Source organism: Culex pipiens, chromosome 2 (assembly GCF_016801865.2).
Source record: "Culex pipiens pallens isolate TS chromosome 2, TS_CPP_V2, whole genome shotgun sequence".
Lineage (NCBI taxonomy): Eukaryota > Metazoa > Arthropoda > Insecta > Diptera > Culicidae > Culex > Culex pipiens.
The window spans coordinates 4,664,078-4,689,755 of NC_068938.1; the positions used below are offsets into that span (position 1 = coordinate 4,664,078).

The following is a 25,678-nucleotide window of genomic DNA, read 5'->3' on the forward strand; positions in this document are numbered from 1 at the left end:
GAAAAAGACGCTTCAGCTGATTCAGCGCTGCAAGAAATGTAGATCCGGCAAAGATATTTGACGCTCGGGTGTTGGGGAGCAGAATGGGGAGAGGGGGAAATCGTGTGAAAATTTGTTCACCATGATTGATGTAAACAAATCATAATAACAGAACGAAACAATAAATATATCGAGTTGGGTCGACTTGTGCTGCGCACAGTGCAGCAATGGAACACGACGAGAAGGAAAAAGAGAAATATTTTGAATTGTGTTGTGAAAATTTACACCTATGGTTTGAGACTAAATTGAAATGGGGGCATCACACTCTTGGCAGATATTCACGATGGTTAACGAATAGATATCCCAAAACATCATAATAAATGTTGTTGACATCTTAAAACTTATCAAAATTGCTGAAACCCTTAAAACCTTGCAAAATATTTTTTTAAAGAATGCATTCTCCAAAAAAAGACAGTTAGCACGAAAAAAACAGTTAGTGTTTGTTTTAAATGAAAGACAATACTTTTCAATGTTATTGTAGATTTCGAAAATGAACTGAATGAAACATGCTTCTTTTTTATATTTTAAGTAATAAATTAAAAAGGATTAAAAAGCATTTCAAAACTTTTTTTTGCTGATAAAAATGCTTTTATGTTGCAAAAAAAAATTCAGCCTAGATTTCAAAATTTCTAAGCAAGAATTATCACAAAATGCTTTGTGCATTATTACAGTTATTCTACTATCAAAATTTTACAAAATGTCAATGCTTTTTTCCTGAAATTGTTTGTATTTTTTTATATTTGATTCAAAAGCATAAATAAACGTTAAACTTTTTTTTTGCTTTCCCGAATTTAAAAAAATATAAAAAATGTATAAAAATCAATATTTAAACAAACGGGGGAACAAAAACAAGAAATAATATTTAAATGGGTCTACGTTGGACATATAAGGCTGGTCAAATTTATATTTTAATTTTTTATCCCTCGGCTCTGGTCAAGGTCAAAGAGGGAGAGAAGGGCAAAAAAAAATTCAAGTTAAAACTGCTTTTATACAATGTAATTTTAATAGTTTACAATAAATTGGAAACGTTTTTTAATATTTTTTTTTTATTTTCATTAATTTTTTTCAGCCCCTGATTTTTGGAGAATTTTTGCACGGGGAGCGGACAGAAACCTAAAAAAAATTGCAATGGCCTCAAATAACACTAAAGAAAGATAATGCTTTACCCATTTTTTTAAATTAATTCAATTTTCAAAAGGTTCTATCTGCATAGGAAACCCATGGCTCATAAGTAGTTTTAAGAATTTACTTTACTTTTCATAATGCTGCCGTCAACTGCAGCAAAACGGGATAACAGTCTGAAAAGGGACAGTAGTTTTATAATGGAAATGGATGTGGGTAATTCTCCGCCAACTCACACAGCATTTGCCCCGACCCCTCTTCGATTTACGTGAAACTTTGTCCTAAGGGGTAACTTTTGTCCCTGATCACGAATCCGAGCTCCGTTTTTTTATATCTCGTGACGGAGGGGCGGTACGACCCCTTCCATTTTTGAACATGCGAAAAAATAGGTGTTTTTCAATAATTTGCAGCCTGAAACGGTGATGAGATAGAAATTTGGTGTCAAAGGGACTTTTATGTAAAATTAGACGCCCGATTTAATGGCGTACTCAGAATTCCGAAAAAACGTATTTTTCATCAAAAAAAACACTAAGAAAGTTTCAAAAATTCTCCCATTTTCCGTTACTCGACTGTAAAATTTTTTGGAGCATGTCATTTTATGGGAAATTTAATGTACTTTTCGAATCTACATTGACCCAGAAGGGTCATTTTTTCATTTAGAACAAAATTTTTCATTTTAAAATTTCGTGTTTTTTCTAACTTTGCAGGGTTATTTTTTAGAGTGTAACAATGTTCTACAAAGTTGTAGAGCAGACAATGACAAAAATTTTGATATATAGACATAAGGGGTTTGCTTATAAACATCACGAGTTATCGCGATTTTACGAAAAAAAGTTTTGAAAAAGTTGGTCGTCATCGATCATGGCCGTTCATGGTCACCCGCGACAGACACGGACAACGAAACAAAGAGAAACGCAAAAAGTAACTTTTTCAAAACTTTTTTTCGTAAAATCGCGATAATTCGTGATGTTTATAAGCAAACTCCTTATGTCAATATATCAAAATTTTTGTAATTGTCTGCTCTACAACTTTGTAGAACATTGATACACTCTAAAAAATAAACCTGCAAAGTTAGAAAAAACACGAAATTTTAAAATGAAAAATTTTGTTCTAAATGAAAAAATGACCCTTCTGGGTCAATGTAGATTCGAAAAGTACATTAAATTTCCCATAAAATGACATGTTCTAAAAAATTTTACAGGTGAGTAACGGAAAATGGGAGAATTTTTAAAACTTTCATAGTGTTTTTTTCGATGAAAAATACGTTTTTTCGGAATTCTGAGTACGCCATCAAATCGGGCGTCTAATTTTACATAAAAGTCCCTTTGGCACCAAATTTCTATCTCATCACCGTTTCAGGCTGCAAATTATTGAAAAACACCTCTTTTTTCGCATGTTCAAAAATGGAAGGGGTCGTACCGCCCCTCCGTCACGAGATATCAAAAAACGGACCTCGGATTCGTGATCAGGGACAAAAGTTACCCCTTAGGACAAAGTTTCACGCAAATCGAAGAGGGGTCGGGGCAACTTTTCCCGATTTCGTGTGAGTTGGTAGAGAATTACCCATATGTACAAAAAATGTTTCACGTGATCTACTCAAAATCATTACCAAAATCACTGTCCCAAATCACCCCAGTTGACTATTCAATAAATTTTCCATTAAACTAACATAAAAAAATGAAAATTTTGAAAAGATTCACTTGCAAACTATTTTGTTAAATTATTATAATAAAAAAAATGATTATAAAAAAGTTTGGCATCAATATAAATGTTTTGAGCCCATATAAAAATTAATTAAAAGATATTATTAAAATATTGAATAAGAAAAACATAAAAGCTTATGAACTATTAATTGATGACATTACACATTTTATTCATTGTTTGTTTTTTCAGCTATATTGCTGATGAACATTTTTTTCAATATGAGTTACAAATGGCCTCAGACTTGCTCGCAAAAAAGGAAAAATATTCTAGAAATCATGTCTATTTCCAGTCTTTTATCTCATATATCAAAATTAAGTCTCAAAAATAAATTTTATAGAGTGAACGCATAAAAAGATTGCTTATGATTTCAAAAATATATTTGTTTAGGTAAAATACTTTTAAACAAATTAGTCCAGTAATTTTTGTGTCTATCTTCATGATTAGTAAAATGTAATTTTTGGACTTTGACTACTTTTTAAATAGCAGATTTTTCATATTGCTCGAAACTATGATTTCTATATAAATTGTCATATCTGCATGGAAAACACATAGAACATAGGTCGCTTCAAAAATTTCCTCGAGATACAATGCAAAAAGGTTCAACTTACAATATGATTTTATAGTTATATTGAAAAATGAAAGAACAACATTTAAAATGACTAGTGATTATACTAAAAAAAATCACTAGCTAATTGAAATTTAAAATAAAAAACAAGAAAATTTAGGTTTTAAAGGAACAGAGAATCATTCAAAAAATTAATTAATAGCCTCTTAAATATCACATTTTAAAGCCACGTTTTCTAAATAATTGTTTTCGTAAACATGTTTTATTGCTCTCAATGTACACTTTAAATTAAAATAAGTTCAATCATTCTGCCTTTTAACCTGTTTCCTGTTTACGGTTTACAAACAAAAATGATTTACGAAATCAGTTCATAACTTTAAATAAAAAATCACATTGAAAACACACACATACATATTAAAACTTGAGGTTTCAAGAATAGTAAAACATTATTGAATAGTAAATTTGTCATGTTTCCTTTTATTGCCGAATTTATTATATTTTAATTGAAAATATTGAAAAGTACTAATAATTGAAAAATATTGTTTCTTAAACGATAACGAGTTTTTGTTACAAATGTTCAAGCAAACTAATATCATTAATATTTATTCAACTAAATACAAGTGCATTAAACCAAGCTCCGTCCAGCTTCAACAAAGAGATAAATCAAAATAAGTTATGATTTTATAAACGCAACTAATGGCATAGCGAAAAACACGCTCCAGTAGCGGCCATAAACACGCAACTTCTCAGCTCAGCTCAGCAGAAAAAGGATGAGCAGCAAAACTCATCGTCCACGTCGAGTTTAGCCTCAAGAAAACCAAAGTAAAAACATAAAATGTAAAATGATATACTAAGTACCGCTAGCCGTTTAATGGGCCTCTCTTTCTACTCTCTCGAATGTGCCTGTATGGTTTCCTTATGCATTTCTGTTTACTCTCATGAGCTGGAGCTTTTTAAGATTCTCTCTTCAACTTTACAGATGAGAGAGCTTTTCCAGAAGTGTGTTGGTGGTCTTGTACCGATCTTCATATGATCATAAGTCTAACAAGAAGTATGGAATAATGTTGAGTAGAAAAAAAATCTTACTAATTTATTCAAAACTTTGAGCTGCCAATAAAATAACAAAAACCAAAAAAAAAAAGAAATAAAAATTTAAAAATATGACAAATTACTTAGAAAAAGGTTCTTCCCCCTAATTAATCACTCCAGCATGGTGGTCGTGTGTCCATCACACACTTTTCCACTCATGCTCACCCGGAAAAATCTGCTGCTGTGTAAGTAAGGTGGCAAAGCAAAAGGAAAAGAAAGCTAATAAATACAACAAATAACTATACGAGAGGGACTCTCCGGCGATGACCGGCGGCGCAGCCAACCCATAACTTCTTCTTCTTCTTCGACCGGTTCGAGAGGTGACGTTGACCGTGGCCGTCGAAATGGAACACGAGCCAAAACGGATCGACCGACAGGCCGGACAGACAGCCGGTGAAGGAAAAACAAAACTGGTTTCAGGTGTAAGGTAAGGCATGGTAGGGTAAGGTAAATGCCGTAAATGAATGGCTTATCAAAATAACAGGGAAGAGATTGGGAAAAAAGGGGTTGGGCAGGTGAACCGCCTTACCATTTTTTTGTTGCTGATGGATCGTCAGATGACTTATTGGGTTGAACGTTGTGCGCAGATTTAGTTTTTTTTGGCTGACAAACTTGAGTTATTATTTATTTTTGGACATGCACTTCCATTAACTTCCATGCTAAAGAAAGTGGATTCCAAACATGAATAGCTATTTTTGATTAAGTGTTGCTGCCAAATCAACCAAACTGGTTTGCAATAAAACATGTTTTTAGCTAACCAATACAGTTTTAAAAAATACCAACGAGCCACAAAATATAACAATAGTTAGCTCTTCAAGACAGTCGATTCACCAAATTTGTTATAGACTATGATAATTGGAATATGTTAAGCTTGCCACAAGATAAATGCGGAAATGTTCAACTTTGTATAACTGTTGCAAAACAGTCCTGAAATGTTGAAACTCAGGGGGTGCTACGATGGAAATTTCATCACTCTTAGTTTTGCTGGTAAAAGTAGGCTATTTCGTCACTCCTGATGGACAGGAAATGTTTAAAAGCAAATGAAAGAAGTTTATGCAACTAGTTGCAAAATGTTGTTTTTGCAGCACGGAAAATTAGCATGGAAATTACTTTCTTATCCATGTTCTTTTCAGTTTACGATAAACTACACAGGGCAAATTGTGACAGCTGTTTCAACCTTGTTACTGCACAATATTTTGATATTTTTTATCAGTTTTGGATAGAACAGACACTGAACAACAAAAACAGTTTATCGTTTTCCAATTTTTCAAGTTTCAAGTGCTCTAAAAACAGCACAGGTAGTTCCGATTCGCCCCAGTTGACGGTATTTTAAGTGTAGTCCCTTGGCTCTGGTCAAGGTAGAGGCTAAGAATTAAAAATCAACCAAATTTCAATCTCATTTTTCAATATTTTAAAGCAAAAAGTATCACAAGACGCATTTTTACATTATTACTACCGAAAAATTGTAAAATATCGAAGAATTTATAAAAAAAAAAATATTTTTTTCTATTTTTTTATGATTGTTTTTATTTGTGGACCAAAAATTCAAAATTAGCAAAAATCAAAAGTCCCAATCTGATTTAAAACAAAAATAAACGTTGGACAATTTATTTTAAATAGCTTTCAATCAATTGTACGAGTTTTCCCAATGATTTTTTTTTCAGCGAAAAAAAAATGTTTTTTGTTGTTATGTGATGTAAAATTCTATATGCTTAATAGATTATACTATTTTTTTACCTGGACAATTTCAAAGTCTTCCTATGTTCAGTCTTCTGTCATTCTTATTTTATTTTCAGTATTTTAGTATTTGTCCTTTTATTTTTGTTCATATGCTTTCAGACACAAAGTTTCTTCAGGTTAAGTGACCCTAAGAGAATAAAAACAAATTTATTTTTTCAGGGATTTTTTTTATTTTTTCAATGATTATTGACTATTGACTGGGGAGGCCAGTGATTTTTCACGGCAAAAAATCGAAATTGTGCGGCAAAATCATTAACAGAAAAGTGTCTTAAAAGTTTACACAAATTATTTATTTGAAAAAAGGAGTATATGATTGATCTTGGGAAATGTTGAAGAATTTCCGTCAGTTGAATTCTTAATTTTTTTATAAGGTCTTACAAACAAATGTAAACATTAAGTGTATCCCGCTTGCTCCAATGAATATTGACATAAAGTGTGAAAGGGATACACTCAATGTTAACATTTGTTTTAGGACATAATAAAAAAAAGTTGAATTTATGATTCATCTGTTTTAATTTTACTGAGATTTTATAAAATTAATTTGCTTAAATACCTCCAAAACGAAGCACGTCCTGATCTTCTAATCCATCAAAACTAGAATCATTAAAATAAGTGCAATATTTTTTCTTGTTTTTTTGCTTTCCCTAATTTCAGCAATAGGGAAATTTTAGTATTTTAATAAAGTTCAGGCAAAACTTCATTAAAACCAGTTTCATTTAATGATAATTCAAGAAAAAATATAATACATTGCAAAACAAATCACAAATATGATTTCAATATGTGTTATTTTACTAATCAAATTAATTAAAACACATAAATTATTTTCAAAATATTTAAATGTAATTTGTTGATCGTTGTATCGTTGATTACTTAAAATAAATTTTCCAAAAATTTTAAAATAAAAAAGCTATTTTTTGCGTTTTCTTTTAAAAAAGTGTTGATAAATGTTTTTAATCTATTTGGAATTTTGTGGTATAAAGAAACTATCTGCATTTTGTTGAATATTCTAAGAAACAATATCTTCAAAAAATAGTTGTAGATCTGATATGAAATACTTTTCAATTAGTAAACTAAAAAAAACTTTTTTTGTATGGAGCGTGGACAATCGCCATTAGTTTTTAAACATACCCTAAGTTGATATTGATCGAGCTATCTACAATTTGAAAGAATTTCTTTTGAGCCTCATTCAAAGAAGTAATCATGTGTACATCATGCAAGTTATTCATCTACAAGCACGCATCCGCCCATCTCACAAAACCGATTTTAATCTTAAATCCCCATTCGCGATAGACATCAATCACAAAATTTGTCGCTGAACGCGGCGTTCAAGTCTCTTTTTCCACGTGAGCATTTTCCCGTATGATTGAGCGGTTACCTTTTTTTGATGTGCGATCATTAAGCTTCGATCGATAACACCCCGATCGCCGCGTCACGGCATCGGGGCATTTAGTGAAAGAAACCACACACGTGGTGGACGATCGAAACTGTCCACTTCAGGAGGAGAGGGAAGGTTGGTAAGGGGGGGAGGCAACAATTTTCCAGCTGATGGACAATCACTCAGCTGATGGGAAAAACAACCATGTAACCTTTCCCTTTCGAAAAAAGTAATAAAAATTGTAAGATTGATTCACCTAAAAGTTTGTTTCAATCTAATTTGATCAAATATATAAAACTTCTTAATAATTGATACATTTCTTCAGAAATAAAAGCTTGTCAAATCGGTAAAGATGGAATTAAAACAATTGTTCAAAAAAGGGGGAAGCATCCAGCTGCGCTACTGTACAACAAAAAACTCAAACCAGGCAACAAACTAACTAACTAGCCACCCATATAAATTGACGAAATAATGATGCTTTTTTTTTTTCATCAAGCCACAAACAACAACAGCCGCGTCAGCGAAATTGCATCATTTTTCAGAGGAAATGGGTGTTTTAATTTCAATTAAATGGGGTTTTTCATCTTTTCTCCCATGGCGGGCGGGCGCGGATGATGACTTCAAATGGTGCTGTCCCAAGCCCACAATATTAGGCAAGACGAAAACAGCTCGCTTTTTCAAGACTCTGCCTGTTTTTTTTTCTGCCTGCTGCTTCTTCTGTTACGTGGATTGACTTTGGCGCGAGAAGGCGCATTGTTTTCGCGTGACATAAATCGAAATTTGTCACGGCCCAGAAGGAGCAGACTGGTACGAAGTGGGTGGCACGTGGGTGGCGGCTCAGCCGCTGGCAAGTTTAATTTTTTATCCCGTGGGGTGTTTGAAAAAGCGCTGTGACAGCACGCCGAACGCAGTCGTGACCTTATTTGTAGGCTGAGCGAATAATTGTACAAGTTGAGCCAATAATTTGTGATTGGTCATGCCGTTCGGGGTAAGCTTCTAGGGTTTGATGTAATGTCAATCGGTTTTTTTTGTGTAACGGTATGAAATGTTTCAATAGTGAAATGATTTTTTGAACATTTTTTTCAATAGTTTGAAGAAATCGGAGTTTCTTTTTTTGGAATCTGTTCGATCCGAAACCAAATATTTTTTGGAAAATATATTCAAATCACGAGCATTTGTCAAACGAGACTCGTTCATACTTCAGCTAAATTAATTGTTTAAATCCTTCAGCTTGATGAACACTTTAATGTTATCTAATCTTAACTCAAAGTTATCGTCAAACATTTAATTGAAATAAGGTTTACTTTTCGTGAACTACTCGGCACACCAAAGCTGATGAAGACATAAAGCTAATTCAGCATTCAATGCTAGACTCAGTGGCCGTGTAACAATCGTTTGGCAACAATCGCACATAAAAAGTGTTTGCATCTGCTATTCGGCATGTCGTTCCGGTAGTCATTCCGTCCGTCCATTCCAACCCCCAGATAATGCGCAAATATGTTGAACATGCCAACACGATTTCGGCGCAGTGAAAGTCTTGGTGTGTCCCATTGCGGATATCCACCAACCACACTCGGTGGACACAATTAAGATGGATGATAAGTTCCGTCGTCGCCGCCACGAAGGCTTAAAATTGGCAATATTCAAATTTCACACACCGGTTCGGTTGGACAACATCAAAAAGGGGTGGGGTGCAGCATAAAATCAAAATCTGCTGATCGCCCACCATTCGAAAGTGATTGTGGCCCATTGAATCTTAATCGGAAATCGATTTCGCACCCGGACTGGCAAATATTCGGGGTGGAAATTGTCTCTCTTTGTACAAACATCAGCATTAAGCCATAAATGTTGACTTAGTCGTCGCAGCAAATTATCTCACAGCTGTTACAGTTTTATGGTGTTGCATAAGGTGCTGCCAGATGAAATTGTCCAGTTTTGTGTTGTTTTTCGCGTTTTCTTTCGCTGTTGAGTAACACCCTTCTCCCAAGATTTGCTCTCCCAGATTGACACAATGGAAAAGTTCCCAAATAAAGCATGTTTTTATTATTATTTGCGTGACGCACCGCCAGGGAAAATTGTGCAGCGACAAATGCCAGCTGGAACGAAATTGAAAATTAAGCGGATATTTTCAAAACGGAAATCAATTTAGAAGGGGAGAAGACAAAACAAAAGCTGAAGTTTAATTCTGGGGTTAGACTCAAACATTGAACCATCTTATCTATAACATTCCTTTAAAGGTGATACGACAGATAAGTTGGATTTTGGGGCTATAACAAAAGAAGCGAACCTGTTGATAACGGTTAATACATTGAATTCGTCGAATTGATAAGCCATTGAACTCGACGTGGAATGCCAAAATTAGCATTTCTTTTTTTTTTTTTCGGGTTTGGATTTTGGATAAGGAGATATCTTCTCATCATATTAGTTCATTTGAAAAGTAGCACATCAGAAGTAAAACTACAGTGGGCTCTCTATTAGTGCTTGTTCCATATCTCGATAAACAAATTGTTAATTCTTTGTTGGTCGGTCGCACAACGATTTCCTTCAATAACAACACACAGAGAGTCGACTGTACGTGCACTATTTTTCGCAATAACATCTAATTTTCAATCGATTACAAGAACAAAATTTGGTGACAAGTTAAGTATGATAAGAAATTGTAAATTTTTTTTAGATTATTTCGAAATAACTATTTAATAAACTGAAATACTTTAAATAACAATTATTTTAATAAAAATAATTGTAATTTTCAAAATTATATAGCTTTTTTCAAAATTAAATAGCTTAACAAATCCATTAAAAACCGGTGAGACTTTTTTTCATAAAATTATTTTTATTAGGTCCTTTTTGGTACTGGGACCTGATTAGGACCGAGTCGGCTTTTGAAATTACATATTTCTTAAAGCTTGTGTAAAACAGAGTGACTTACAACACATGTTTATTGCTTATTTTGTATTTAAAGTGTACAATGTAATAAATTAACATCATATCATAGTTAATTGAAAGAGTCGTATACTCAGAGGGAATCCCATAACTTATACAACCTTTTAAAAAACTCTAGATACAAGTGCTTTTTATACTAATTTTGAAAAAAAAACTTTAATTATTAAATCTACTCAGTCTATCAATTTTTATTTTAAAACACCAAAATTGAGGGTTTGCTCAATAAACGTAACAATTATTGAAAGCAAAAAAGATCTCTACACTGAAATCAAAAATATTACCAAATTCCTTCATTCAAGGAGCTTTACCTCCTTTCCTTGTTTATTAATTCGAAAAACCCAATTACTAAATAACGAAAGGAGTCAAAATTCAGAGAATAAAAGAATTTTGATTTTCTTTTGCAGTGTAGGAAAACTTAAGTCAAATTATTGATTTTCTGTTAATACACTTATTTTTCGCAAAAAGGAAAAAAAATGTCGAATGAATTGATTAATTAATTTTCAGTATCTTAAAAAAAATAAGGGATAGAAGCTAAGAATCAAGTCTTCCAGCTCCCTATGTTCCCAATTATGATGTAAACTGTGTTATCGAAAAATTCCTGGTAAACTAGTATCACAAAAAACGTCACACTAAATTTTCTCGGAATCTGATATCAATCTACTACTTGACCTTGCACAAGGTAGACGATTGCATTAACTAGTGGCGTTATCAATCCATACCTAGCGTTATCAACCACACGCCTGAGGGGATTCCTAAGCTTATGACAAATATTTTTGTTACTGATAGTGCTTCCAGTAGGACTCTATTTTCACGCGTCAAGTTCAGCCACTTTTTTTCTTGGTGGACTACATCCGAATCGTGATCTGCCAAGAAGCAATGACTCAAATTAGCTCTACATCGTAAGCAGAATCATGCACACTACACATGTTGGATCCCAAAAACCGCTACTTCCTTCCAGCAGTTCACGCACTCAGCTCAAGCTCAGACAGCAGCAGCAGCGACTTAAGCGCACACGCCCGCTAGTTAATCGTACCTTCTTATACCTTCTTCGTCGTCTTCATCTTCTTCCTGGCCCATGGCTCAGCGTTATGTGTTCCGCACGTGATTAATCACTTATACTGCTCGCATCTCGTTCACCCTTCCTCTCGGATCTCTTCGCCGCCAAGATAGGCCGCTAAGCTGATACGGAAATGCACGGGGCATGCTGTTGGGTTTAAGCCGACTTGGCTGGAGATCCGAGGTAATAATCTACTCATAATTTGTGCACACGTGAACCAGTCGGTAAATGAATTAACTCAATCTGATAAGGCACAGTACTTTGTTTAGACTCCGATCAGAAACGTGTGTTTTGTCAGTTTTTTTGGTAATGAAGAACATTTTGAAGAACTTCCCTGAAACAGACTCACTGATCTCGTGACGCTAGCAATCTGCAACTCCTCATCAACGGTCGTCTTATCTCGCTGTTTTATCTTGTAACAGACGTTCAGCGACACATGTGGCCTATCATCATCCATATGATGTGATGAGTTGTCACGTGAAACAATGAACATAAATTTACGTAACAAGCAGCAGCCCCCCGGCAGAAAACATATACGCAACTGGGCATTGTTATTGAACCCTCGGCGGCGGTGCTTCATCATCATTAAGGGCGATCAGCACACCCGCCCTTTCATCATTGACACTAATCTATGGCGTTTGATTAGAGGATGTGCTGCTGTCGATTGTGAGGGGTTGATTATCTGGTTTTGCTATTTGTTAACAACATCAACAGAGATAGGTGAGACTTCAACAAAATGAACTTCCCATCTTTGTTGCTAACATGTAGGGTATTTTAACCATTAGTGGACCCCCTAGTAGAGCCGAAGCACATTTTTCACAAATTTTCAATATTTTAAGCACTTTTTCATAACCCTATGTACAAAACAATGAAATCTGAAGTCTTTTGAACAATTTTGACTATTTGTTTCATCAGTTATTTGTTTTTGAGCAGAAAAATAGCCATTTGAAAAAAAAGTTTTTTTGCCTTGTTATGGACCCCATTTTCTTATAGTGGACCCGGGTCCATAATCCGATTGTGGACCCGGGTCCACTATAGGCAAACTGTTATTTTGATACCAAATTTAACCGATATTTGATGTTTTGAGACATGGTGTATGTCTAATGATAGATATAATGAATAAAAGATGGATTTTGCTCACTTTTCATTATAAACAAATATGTTTTGTTAACAAATTTAGCTTTAAACAACAAAAAAACCTAACAAACATTTAAACACATTTATTTCCGAAAAAGATCAGAAAAAACGTTTCAAAAACCACTATAAACATAAAAATAATTAAAAAAAAGTAATCTTGATGCAATTTTTCCATATTAATTACATAAATGGTTGACCGAAACTAAATAATAGATTTGTTTACAGTTGCTGACAAAACCACGCATGTTTATTTAAAAAAAATGTTTTGTTATTGATTTATTATTATAAAATATCATTTCAAACTGCAATTATGATGCTTCAGTTAAGTACAATTAGCTATAGTTTTGATTAATTATAAATTCTTACGGCCTCAGCATTTTTGGTACTTTTAACATGAAAACAGCTATATTTATACTCATAATTGAAAAAAAAAATGCGTTTAGGTTGATTACAACAAGCATTTATTGTATGTGTAAGAGAAACTTTTGCTTAAATATACAGTTTTCTTCATTTTTGAAGGTTAAATTAACAGGGGTCCACTTTTGGAAAAGTTTGCATTTCGTTGTCCTATATTGGACCCCCCCTTATTTTTGCTCGAAAATGGCAGTTCTTCGCTTTATTTTAGTAAAGATCCTTAAACTTACATTATTTCGACTTGCTGAAGTTAAATAATCAGTCTAAAAATGATTGGATGGTTAATTCAATCATAAAATATAAATGCAGTTTTGTTGTGAAAATGCTAGTGGCCATGGCTGATTTCAGATGTCAAACTCAAAAACACTTATTTTGGTGAAAAGGACAATTCAATGTCAGTCAACATTGTTTTAAATGATGCTGAACATGCCAAATAAATGATTTGTAGACAACAACACGCTTGAAATTGTGACTTTATTGAATTTTTCATCAAAATCCCTTCAGAGGGTCCACTATAGGAAAAGGGTCCACTAATGGATAACGTACCCTAAGGTGTTGGAAATTAGATTTCAAGTTCAAATAAACATTGAATCTGAAGAGCACAAATCGGTACAAATGAATTAATGGAATTAATGGATAATTTGAAAATTTCTGATAGTAGCAGAACTGTAATGATGCATTTTGTGATACTTTTTGATTCGAATTTCGAAAATCAAACTTGACATTCCATAAAGTCTCTTTAATTAAAAATCGATCACAGCTTATTTACAGAAGTTATTTTTTGAGTATCAATATTCTCCAATCGAAAAAAAAAAACACTTATAACATTTAAAATTTGCCCTAAATTTAAAAACGATTGCACTTTATTTAAATTGTCTATAAATTTTGTTACTACTAACAATACTGTTTAATTGTAATATCTCAAGGTAGAAAAGTTTGAGAAAATCTTAAGAGCGAGTCCACGAACAAGCATACCCCTTTAAATGGGATGTCGTTTGGACCTCACCAATCTGCCTGAAATTTTCAGGGGTTGTTTGTACATATAAACCCGAACAGACGGTCATAACTAAATTCATGCTATTTCAATAACAAATTCTGTTAAAATAACAGAAAGTGTTATGGAATATTCTTGCAAAATCCATTTTTGCATAAGAGTACAATAACAGTTTATGTTATTATAACAAAATTTGTTATTGGTTTGACATTGTTTGAGAGCCAAAACAACTCTGAAATAAAATTTTTTGTTATGGAAGAACAACTCCAATTGTTATTAGGATGATCGGATTAGTTGTTAAAATAACAAAAAATAATAACAAAGATTTGTTCGAAGAATAACTTAAAATGTTATTAGTCTGTTATTACAATAACAATTCAATAACAAAAAAATCATAACGGCGTATAACAAATCTTGTTATAAATAACATAAAATGAATAGTATTTTCAAACATCAAAAAATTTTATTCCCGCGTTTTTTCCGTCTGCTCGGGAAACTAGCATCTGGCCAAAATATGAGCACTCTAGGTCAACGGGAAGTGGGGCAAATCGGGACACAAAGTTTGAATGTTCAAAATCGTCAAAAATCAAATGGCAAAATTCAATTTAATTTCAAAATTCAAAATGCATCTGAAAGGGCTTGAAAAATGCAACAAAATACAGGGTAGAGCATCCCAATTGGTGACTCCAAAGAGAGTTATTGGCATGTTAGTGAAAAAAAGCACAATTTTCAAACTCAAATAAAAAAGTGTTCCATCCAGATATAAACTCAGTTCGACCTACAGCTTGTAGGGAATACCATCTGAGACTGAGAACGCTTTGGGTAAGGCAGTTTATTATATTAAATAGATACTTTTTCTTTTAGTATTTTTTTTGGTCATAAATTTTTGCTCGGGGAAATTGAAAATCTCGATACTGATGTAGAGTACACTCAAATTTGATGAAAATTTGGATGAAGAACAACAAATCAATCTTGAGCTTCTCAGCTAATTTTCCTCAGAATGACCACCTCATCATCATCACCTTCTATAAATTTCCTGCTGATGTCACCGAGAATACGTGGCTGGTTGTGCAACTCCAAATCACACCTCGCACAGCATCAAGTGACTTGCAGAGTGGCGGCGGCGATCTACGTCAGCAGAAAGTAACATCTTCTTCCAACTCATCACTCCCTGGCCCAACTTTGAGGCCACTCCAGAGCTCACGGACCCCGCGCTATGTGGTCTTACTGCTACGCGGCTGTGAGCTCTTGCTGTTTTTATTTTGATTCCAGTTTGAGCACCACCACGTCGGAATCCGGAAAACCGTTATCACACACCAAAGTGCCAGCAAACGACACTCGGCTTTCGTTTCACACAGAGAGCACAACTCTCAGAATGATCAGATTTCTCGAAGCAAGGTATTCAGGTTTCGCGAGGGTGACAACTTCCCCTTTTTTTTTTTTGCTGGCCGCTCGGAATTGAACCGAATGCTTATGTTTGGTCGTGTTTTTATTTTGTCCTTAGGGAAGCAAGGGGGAAGACCGGTTTTGTCCACCGATGAGCTGGGCACTCCAAACTAGTTCCCGAAGTACTGCTATAAAACCTTGAAACTATTCAGCCTCGCTCCTCACGTATGACACGATTTTCTCCTCTGGACTGACCTCGTTTCGCGAGCAGGGCGCGATCGATCGCTCTCGCCAGGTTCTGTTTTTAATAGACAGTTGCTCAAATTACATGGTGAGCATGAGGGGGAAATTTGAATAATTCAGCCGTCATAAGTAACGTAGCTGAAGGTCGATCAGCATGGTGTTCGAAACGAGTGCTCAACACGGGCACTTTTACCCCATATTGCTCCGAACGTTCACGTACGTTTTTTCGCTGTTGCTCTTTGACTCGTCACGGTAGAGAAATTTTCATGAATATATACACATCAAGCACCATCAGAACAGACACAAAAATACAGAGCTGGAAAATGCAGAACAAGTAAAAAAAGAGAATGAAAAGCCCTGTGTGGACGATTTCAACTCTTGTGTCGTTTTCAGCAGAGACGGCGAACCCACGTTTCATCTGATTCATTTTTTTTAATTCAGTTTATTTTGCTGTACAGCACAGTAATTTGCACGTCTGTCTGTATGATACAGTGAACTGTCTAGAAGAACAGCTACAAATTTGAGTTTTGGTAACTATCTGAAATCATCCAAATTACCAATCCCTCATTTTCCCACAGTCCCTCAAATAAACACAAAATCAACCCCTCGGATTAGCCTCTAACCTATTCGCTTGTGGCTTAACCTCTCCCATGGTCACCTGACCATGTCACCGTTACAACATATGGGCCAGAATGCCAAACCCAACAACCGGCTTAGCGGACTACAACAGCAGACGCCACTTGAAGCGTTTTGGCTTTCTCCACGCTGGCTGGCTTGCACCACACACAGTCCCAAAAAATACCAAATACCACCGCCACGTCAATTTTTGTGCTTTATGGGCACCTAATGAGGCTCTAGCTCTAGAGCTATTGGACGTGGGGACGGGCGGTAACGACGAACTGGGAGTTATGTAGTGAGTCGTAGATGCTAGAAATTTCTGGAAATATGAAAATTCAATAAGGAAAGATTTCCAATTTCTACTATTTTTGAAGCGACAGGTGAAGTGATAGCCCTTTGGGACCGTACAAACTCGTCGCTCATGGGCATGTTTCTTATTAGGCAACTATTACTAGGTAGTATCAATAACGTGTTAAAGTACGGCCTGGATAAACTTGCATAAATGGTTGTTATGAGCACACATATAATTATCATTATGATCAGGGCATCTCGAAATACATTTTCTTTAACTCCAAACCTCAACTTGATCGAATTTGTGTGCCAAACTGATTTGATCAATTTGTTTTTTGTCTGCCTTTGTGGATCAATTAAACCGCGCACTGGACTCATAATCCAGAGGTCGCCGGTTCGAATCCCGAGGCGGACGCAATAAATTCTAAGCATAAGTATAGGTATTTGGTGTCCTCTCTCCGTACCATACCTTAACACTTAGGAGACCCAGGAGGTGGAGTCTTTTCGCAATTAAGCCCTATAATGTAAAGGAAAAGTCTATTTTTAATGACTCTGATCCTAATGTGCAATTGACATTGAACAAAAGTTAAGTATTGATTTGTATAAACATTTTCGTCATCTGGGCGAATCGAGACGTATGAGGTGTATTAAGACTGCTGTTTTTGCCATTCCTTTGCACATTGTTTGTTATAAGCAAATTGTAATATTCTGATATGGATATGGACCTAATGGAGTATTTTTTTCTGCAGTTTTGCTAAGCAGTCATCTTTGATTGGTCAGTAAATATTCACAGACAATTTTATCTTGCAAATTATAGATTGATCATATTGTAGCTTATAACAAATTAACTAGTAGCTATAAAAGGTGTGCATCAATCAACGATTAAGTCAGATACAATATTTTCATCTTCTCCGAGCTTTCAACAATATTAAAGTAAATTAAACATTCCTTTGCGTCAGCAACTTCTGCTAATAACTTCTTCACGAATCATTACACAAATCAATAGAGAGGGATCACTCAAAGTTTGCTCACCGACACGATATGAACCACTGACTGCTGCTGCTGCACCACTGCAAACTTCCAATTCCAATGGAAAATTTAATGTGATAATTGCGTCGGCATACATCCATATGAACGAACGAACTCACTCAGTTCTGTTTTGCTTGGTCTGCAGGTTTTGTTCCGGTTACGAACATTCCTTCGTTTTATGATAAAATATACACAAAGTCAAATTAATTTATAACCAAATCCTAAGCAAAATCGAAACCCAAAAATGGAAATATCCCAAATATGGTCCCCCCTAAACATCGGAAAGGAAGCCCCAAAATGACAAAAAAACAGTTTTATTCCCCCTTCGAAATCGACATTCCCAAGGTGTGATCTCCTAGCACTAGCAGCAGTAGTAGCACACACACACAAGTCCGGTGGGTCTAGCAAACGACGATCCCGAAAAGAGAAGGAAAATGCCAATAATGAGCCCGTTTCCTACCACTTCTTGCTTCCGTCTACAGCCATTTCCAACCGGGCTGAGCTAGAAGAGTAACACTTTGCACAAAAGAGCTTTGGATTTAACGCAAAAGAGAGGAAATTCTCTGGCAAAAAAGTAAGATTCAAAAACATACTTTTAAAATCAATTAAGTTTAGATAAGGAATTCCGCACAAAATCATTATGAATGCTATTTATGCTCAGTATCATTTTAAGTTTTTCAATTTAAAAAATTGATTAAACTACATTATACAATAACATTGGATACATTAACAAACAGGGCCTAACAATTTTCACGAATTTACAAAATGCTTTTTAAACAATATTTAGGGCTAGTGATTTTTCACGGCGAAAAAATTGAAATTACGCGGCATGCCAATTTCAAAACATTGGAATTTCACGGCAATATCACGGTACATGATTCTGCCAACCTAATTTTACTGAGATTTTTGAAATTTAATTTTAAAACGAAGTACATCCTTTAATATCTTAAAAATCACAACTTATCGATGAATTCACCAAAAGTAGAATTAGTGAAATAAGAGATACTAAATTTCTCAAATGCTTTTCAGGAATAGGGAAATATGAGTATTTAGCCAAAATTTCATTTAATACAGTTTAGTTTAATATTTGTCATTGATAAGTCTAGAAAGTTAGAAAATGTAGCAAAGCGCTTAAATAGCTAACAACATAAACAACTTTATTTTTAAACAGAATTGTTTTCAGACTTTCCTTGCATTTTGTTCATTTTTATTTAAATAAATTTTACAGGGATTCGAAAATAAATTGCTCAACTGCCTGCGTCTTTTTTCTTTCGTTATCGTTCTTTCACATTCTTTGTGAAATGTTAAAAAAGAAAAAAGTGTTCATATTTTGAACATCAAATTGTGTTATCTAAGGCATGTTACAACCAAAGCTTATTTAGTTGAAGCTTTTCCTAAAACCTTGTAATAAATAATATTTTTGAAAATGAGTTTCAAAAATGCTTGTTAAAAATCTTATGGATTGCCTGAATAAAAAACTCAATATTCAAATATATCTAGGGACAAATGGTTCATTAATTAAAAGGAATTTTGTGGCATTCGCGGTATTCACGAAATTTCACGGTCAAGGGCAAATTTCACGGATTACGCGGCTTCCGCGAAATCGCGAAAAATCACTAGCCACTACATGAAAATAACCTGGTTTAATAAATGTATCCTCTACAAAGTTCATGTAATCTGAAAAATAAATATATTTCATTATTTAAATAAAAAATATCATAATGCTCGTAAATTTATTTGAGTCATTTGATTTAATGCATACTTTATATTTTAATGCCAATTAAGTTCAAAGCTGGTAGCCTTAAAAAATAACAATTGAATTTATTTTTAAAAAATATATAATCACTGGAATAATTTCATACAGTCATCCCTAATATTCGAAACAGTTTACAAATCGACCGATGTTCATAAAATCGTAATAAAACATAATGAATCGATTTTACCTTCATTTGAAAGCTTTTCTAGTGACTCAAATTTTCACATTTTATTTCAAATTCGGAAAACTTTTTTTTACAGATGTAAACAAACTTTGGTTCTCTCTAGGAGTACATTTTTATGACAAAATAATAACTTCAAGCGCTAGGAGCAATGTAACTTAAGTTTTGTTTTGCTTTTATGAATTGTATGATACTTTTTTTGTGAAATAATTACTTAAATTCATGCGTTCCTCAATTGTGGGTTGTTAAATCTCACAATTATGGAAAAGGGAATTTAGAGGTAGTGTTTTGCTGCCTAATAAAATAGTCTTGCAATGCAGTATTATGTTATAAATAATCAACTTTTAATAATTAAAAGCCAGAAAATGGCACAAAAAATACTTTAAAATAGTTTCGAAAACGTTAAATTTGGTATAAATTTAACGTTTTTTGAAAAAATAGTATTGGATAATTTACACAAGTAAAATGAATTAATATCAAATGTGATGATTTCTATACTGAAATTAACTTGAACTAACAAAATTATGCCAAAATTACTATTTCATCTTTTTGATTTGAAATCTTGTGAAAGTTTTTTCGTTTTGTTGTTTGAATTGAATATAATGCAGGAAATATAAGTATCCATGGAGCATGGAGCAGCAAGGTCAGTTTTGTTTAAATATAATTTGGTTAATTTACTGGTAGCTTTACTTGAAGTCAAACTTAGTCAAATTAAATATTATTTCACCTGTGTTAGTAGATATAACATTATTTTTTTTTTCAAGTGACTGTGCCATTAAGTTCATTTTTCTAACAAATCGAGAACCGTCGTTTTATTTTATTTATTATTAATTTTTAATAATAAAAATATCAAGAAATTCGCATTGCGAAACCCCCAGAGAACTGCCCCAAGAGCGAAAATATAGCAGAGAAAAGTTCCACGTATGTGTCTGGTCTGGTGCGGTCCGAACTCCCGGGGAAGAAGCGCTTGCGGAACTCCGGTTCGGTTGGGTGGACTCACCACATATGTGTACAGCAAGCAAAGCAAGGAAAAAAATATGATGGAATTCATAAATTTTTGCACCACCGTTTTTGCTAAAAACTTACCAATTGGGATGATGAGTCGGGGGCCCTTAAGAGAGCTTTTTTTTGTGCTGCCTCTCTCTCGCGTAATCCAATTAACTCCCAGAGCAAAGTCACTGCACACGATCCACGCAGATCACACTTGAACTCGTTCCAGAAGCGCGGCGCAGCTTCCAAAAAACTTTTCTTATTTTCCTCTCAACTTCAGCTCACCTCACATGCGCGTGTATATGTGTGAGTATGTATGTGCGTATCTTTTGACTTTCTATACTTAAACTCTTCTTAACTTTTCTTTCTCCACTGCTCGGCGGCGGCGCACCTCTTCTCCAGATGAGCCCCGTGTGTGTGTGTATGTATTCTTCTTTCACTTCACTTCTTCTTCCTTCCTTATTTTGTTATTTCTGAAGAGATAAAATGCCGTTAATTACACTCACACTCCGCTCCGAAAATGGGTGGAGAAATATTTTTTTCTCCTAATTTGAATATTTTTTCACCCTTTTTCCTCGATCTTCGATATCACACTAAGCAGCGGCAGACGACATTCCAAACTTTGACGATCACACAATCCAAAAACCAGCCCATTTGTCTCCCCCAAAAACACCCCTCCCAAAGTGCGGTGACTTTCCTCACTCAACCAGAAAAAGAAAATGGATGAAAATCAAACAATAAAGCTTCCCCCCCGTTGCAAAGTTTTCGCAGCACTGCTTTATGTGGAGCACGGCAAAAGCTCCCTGGAGTTTGTTCTACTTCTTCGCCACACAACCACTCTCGGCTCAGCTTAACTTACGTGTGCGTACGCAGCCCAGCACGGTTCAACTCGAACTAACCTGGTTGCATTGGTGCGACGGCGCACTGAACTCGGCTTGCATGAGTCTAGTTGGAAAATTGTTGGCGAGAGATGAGAGAGTTGGAGTTGGAGAGAGTTGAAGTTGCTACTAATACACGTGAAGGGTAGAGCTTTCGTAATGATGAGGAGCTTTTTTCAGTTGTTTTGGAATTATGCATCTCAAATTTCAAAACATTGCTGAAACAAATTTGTTCTATTTTATTAAATCATTAAACCTACTGTTTTTTTTTTTTAATTATTCAGCAAACTTCTTAATCCAGTTCATGTCTGATAAATTATTGATGATCAACAAATCAAAAATAATAAAACTAGCCAATCAATCGATCAAATCACAGTGAATTTTTTTTCTGTAAATAAAATATGGGCAAAATAAATTATTAAATATTTCAGTAAGGAAGATATTTATCACAAGATTTTCAAAGATCCAATATGCATTTTTTGCAATTCCGTCGTGAAACTACTTACTTTTCCTGTCATTCTTGAACGACGAAACAGCCTACTTTCTGTACAAAAAATAATAGAATGGAATAGTAACCCTTTTCAAAACAAACGCTGAAAAGTTCTACTTTTCAGCACTGAAATGGATGCTGAAAAGTTGAATTTTTCAGCACTTGTTTGGAAAAGTTGTACTTTTCAAAAAAAAAATGAATTACACGATTCATTGACTCAATGCATGTACATTTGTCCTATAGGGGGAGAGGGGGTAATATGCACCCCCTAAGGGAAAACTGTGATTTCTCAACCATTACAGCATTACTGTGGAAGAATTTTGTTCGATGTTCTAAAACAACTATTATTCTTCGTCATCCATGTGAAAAAAGTCTTAAAAAACCTAAAAATTGTTCGAAAATATCAAATTTCTAAAAACATTTTTGATTCATTTCAAACAACCATGCGGGGCAATATGCACCGCAACATTGAGGCAAAATGCACTACAACAACAGTTTTCACAGTTACCACTAGATGACACCGCTGTTTTTACAAAGGAGCTTCAAAGCGGTGCATTTTGCCCCGACCACGCTTTTTGCAGAAAATTTAATTAAAAATGCATTTTTTGATGTTTTTGGACTCATCTATCTACAGAATAAGGAAGATTATGGCAAAAACTATATACCTCAACACTCACAATATCAATAAATGCTTTTTATATTGTCCAAAAATCATAATGAAAGTTCAATGAAAATTAGATGAAAACACAACATTTTAAAGTTTTGCAAATAACTTGAGCTGTTTTGATACTGCGATGCTCAAATTTTTCCAGCATGGTTTAGCAATGTTAAGCTTCCAATTTCTATGATTTTTACCCCGGAAAATTCTTCCAAAAACCGAGAAAAGCAGGGGTGCATTTTGCCCCGGGGGTGCATATTACCCCCTCTCCCCCTACTTCTGTTCAAAGGGTGTTTTTCTGGATTGCAAAAGACGTTGTATGGAACTCGTTGCAAAAGTTGATTTTTTCATCACTTGTCGTATTTATCCAACTCGGTGAACCTCGTTGGATAAATGTACGACTCGTGCTGAAAAAATCCTATTTTTGCAACTTGTTGCATAAACTATTATGTTTTGTTTTTTCATACCTCTGACTTATGGCGGTTTCAAAAACACACAGAAAGAAAAAGAAAAAAATAAAGTAAATTTTAGACTTTAACAAATTTTATTAAATGTTTTTGTTTAAGAATTTTTGCAATTTTTTTCGCTAAAATTTTTGTTTTCTCCAAATGTTACATTTTGAAAACTAATGATTGCAAAATAACTGAACTAGTGTAAAATGCATTTTTTTTTTCATTCAAATGTTGAGACTATGGCTTGTAATTTTTTAAATTTTTTTATTTTTATTTTTTATTTTATGGGATTATAATTATTATTATTTTTTGGATAGTCGCTCTTTGTATAATCGAGTCTGGACTGTATTTACTTATTGAACAAAACTTTTTGTTACTGTTATTAAATAAAAATTATAAGCAAAGTCAAGAAAACAGGAATATTTGCGTGTGTTTCAAAACCACAGTAAAAAATAGTGTAAATTTGGAAGGAGTAATTTTGGAAAGTTGAATATCACCTCTTTAATGTTGTAATTTTACCTCAATTAAGACTGAAAAAGTGGTAAAATTACACATTTTAAGAGGTAAAATTACAATTTTTTTACATGAAAGATGTACCCCTTCCCAGACATAATGTTACCATGATTTTTTTACTGTGTCCTGTAACAATCACAAATTCAAAATTTTAAAGAAATAATATGACAAAACGCTTTATACTACCAAAAATATGCAAAATAGTAATGAATGTATCAGCTGAGCACCCATTTGAGTGCTGAAAAGTTCTACTTTTCAGAACTTGTTTCGAAAATCTACGCTTTCCTACACCAAGCTGAGCTAAAACCGGGAAAAACGTTTAAATGAAAAAAAAAATGATTTTCTCAACGCTCGTTGTATTTATCATCTTTGTTTAGTCTTCTTGGATAAATGTATGACTGTGCTGAAAAAAGTCAATTAAAAATCATAAATTACATTTTGATAATTAAAGGAAATTCTCGAATCTCTTGCAGGTCAAATTTGCCATTTAAAGTTGATGGGAATGAAATTCTATGAATAGCTTTGCAAAATATTTTATTTACCTCACAATGTACATACTGAGCTACTTTGTTGTACTGAACTGTTGAGTTGATATTAGGTGGTCGATGGAAATACAAGCCGGTAATTATATGCTCATAAACATAATTTTTTTTAATGTTTTTTTTTGTTGTTGATTACACATCAAAAATTGTTTTCTTTTTCAAAATATTACGTAAAATTTCACCCGAAAACAAACCCTAAAACTCAACCAACACTTCCAAACCGGATTAGCTCACTTGAGAGCAGAAATGCCCAAAATGAGCTTTCCTCTCACCTGCTCAATTTTCAGAGTGTAATTCCGTTGCACATCTTCCAACTCATCTTCCACTCGCTCACTCACCACCACACACATTATGCGTAATAAACGTACGCCGGGTACAGGTTACACCACTCCGTGCCATTGAAAGAGATAGCCCAACCAACTAACGAAAGAAACCGTCCTCACAGGTGTTTTCCTCGCACACTCACAGTTCTCCACAGTCAGGTCTCTTTATCAACCTATAGATATTGTGTTCCTCTCCCATATAAAATACACTCTCTTTTGAAATTACCGAGGGAACCTGCAAAACGTCAGCTAATACGGCGAGGAGGGTTCCCCTATATTTTTTTTCCTTCACGGTTGAGCGATGGCTGTCACTTCGCATTTCCGGCCGTAAACTGGCCCAGGTTCAGCAAACAGCGAGGGTAAGGTGAAAAAATGTGCTCTCCAAAACCCGAAGGGCGGGAGGGGAATCTATTCCAATTGTGTGACCACGCACTTTATGGGCGTTGCGTGACAATTCACCTTAATTATGCTCGAACCAAGTTAGGTCCATTAGAGACCGTACAGATCACCCACACTTTACAATCACCACTTTCCACGACGGCAGCTTTGGCTGAACTGAATTGAGCTGGAATGGTGGCTGCTTCAGGTGTCTCTCAGGTGTCTGTGTTAAGCCGCTTTGACTGTCTGCAGTGAGAGTTGAGAGAACGAGCTTTTTCTCCGCTTTCGTTCATTGAACTAACACTGATTCATGCTTTAGCGTACCTGTTGCACACCTGAGGCTTGGGGTGAACTCTGGTGGTGAGCACTGGAAGTTGGAAGGTGTTTAGGTTCTTGTTGGAATAATTAATAACAAATTCGGTTTGAATGATTTTAAAAACTAAAAACTAAAAACTAAAAACTAAAAACTAAAAACTAAAAACTAAAAACTAAAAACTAAAAACTAAAAACTAAAAACTAAAAACTAAAAACTAAAAACTAAAAACTAAAAACTAAAAACTAAAAACTAAAAACTAAAAACTAAAAACTAAAAACTAAAAACTAAAAACTAAAAACTAAAAACTAAAAACTAAAAACTAAAAACTAAAAACTAAAAACTAAAAACTAAAAACTAAAAACTAAAAACTAAAAACTAAAAACTAAAAACTAAAAACTAAAAACTAAAAACTAAAAACTAAAAACTAAAAACTAAAAACTAAAAACTAAAAACTA

General features: G+C 34.2%; 1 protein-coding gene across 5 annotated transcripts in view; it reads right to left on the bottom strand.

Annotated features, from left to right (window-relative positions):
* Positions 1 to 25,073, bottom strand: part of LOC120412467 (myosin-VIIa) — a 41,151-nt gene extending 16,078 nt beyond the window's left edge. Inside the window, exons 1-2 of one of the 5 annotated variants that reach the window (XM_052707788.1) lie at positions 24,989 to 25,073; positions 20,770 to 21,146 (exon numbers count right to left, since the gene is read on the bottom strand). The gene's annotated coding sequence lies outside the window, so the exon portion shown is untranslated. Of the gene's footprint in view, positions 1 to 20,769; positions 21,503 to 21,532; positions 21,696 to 24,988 lie in introns of those variants that run through there. The other 4 variants (XM_052707791.1, XM_052707789.1, XM_052707790.1 and 1 more) reach the window with 4 other exon arrangements.
* Between the last annotated feature and the right edge of the window lie 605 nt (positions 25,074 to 25,678).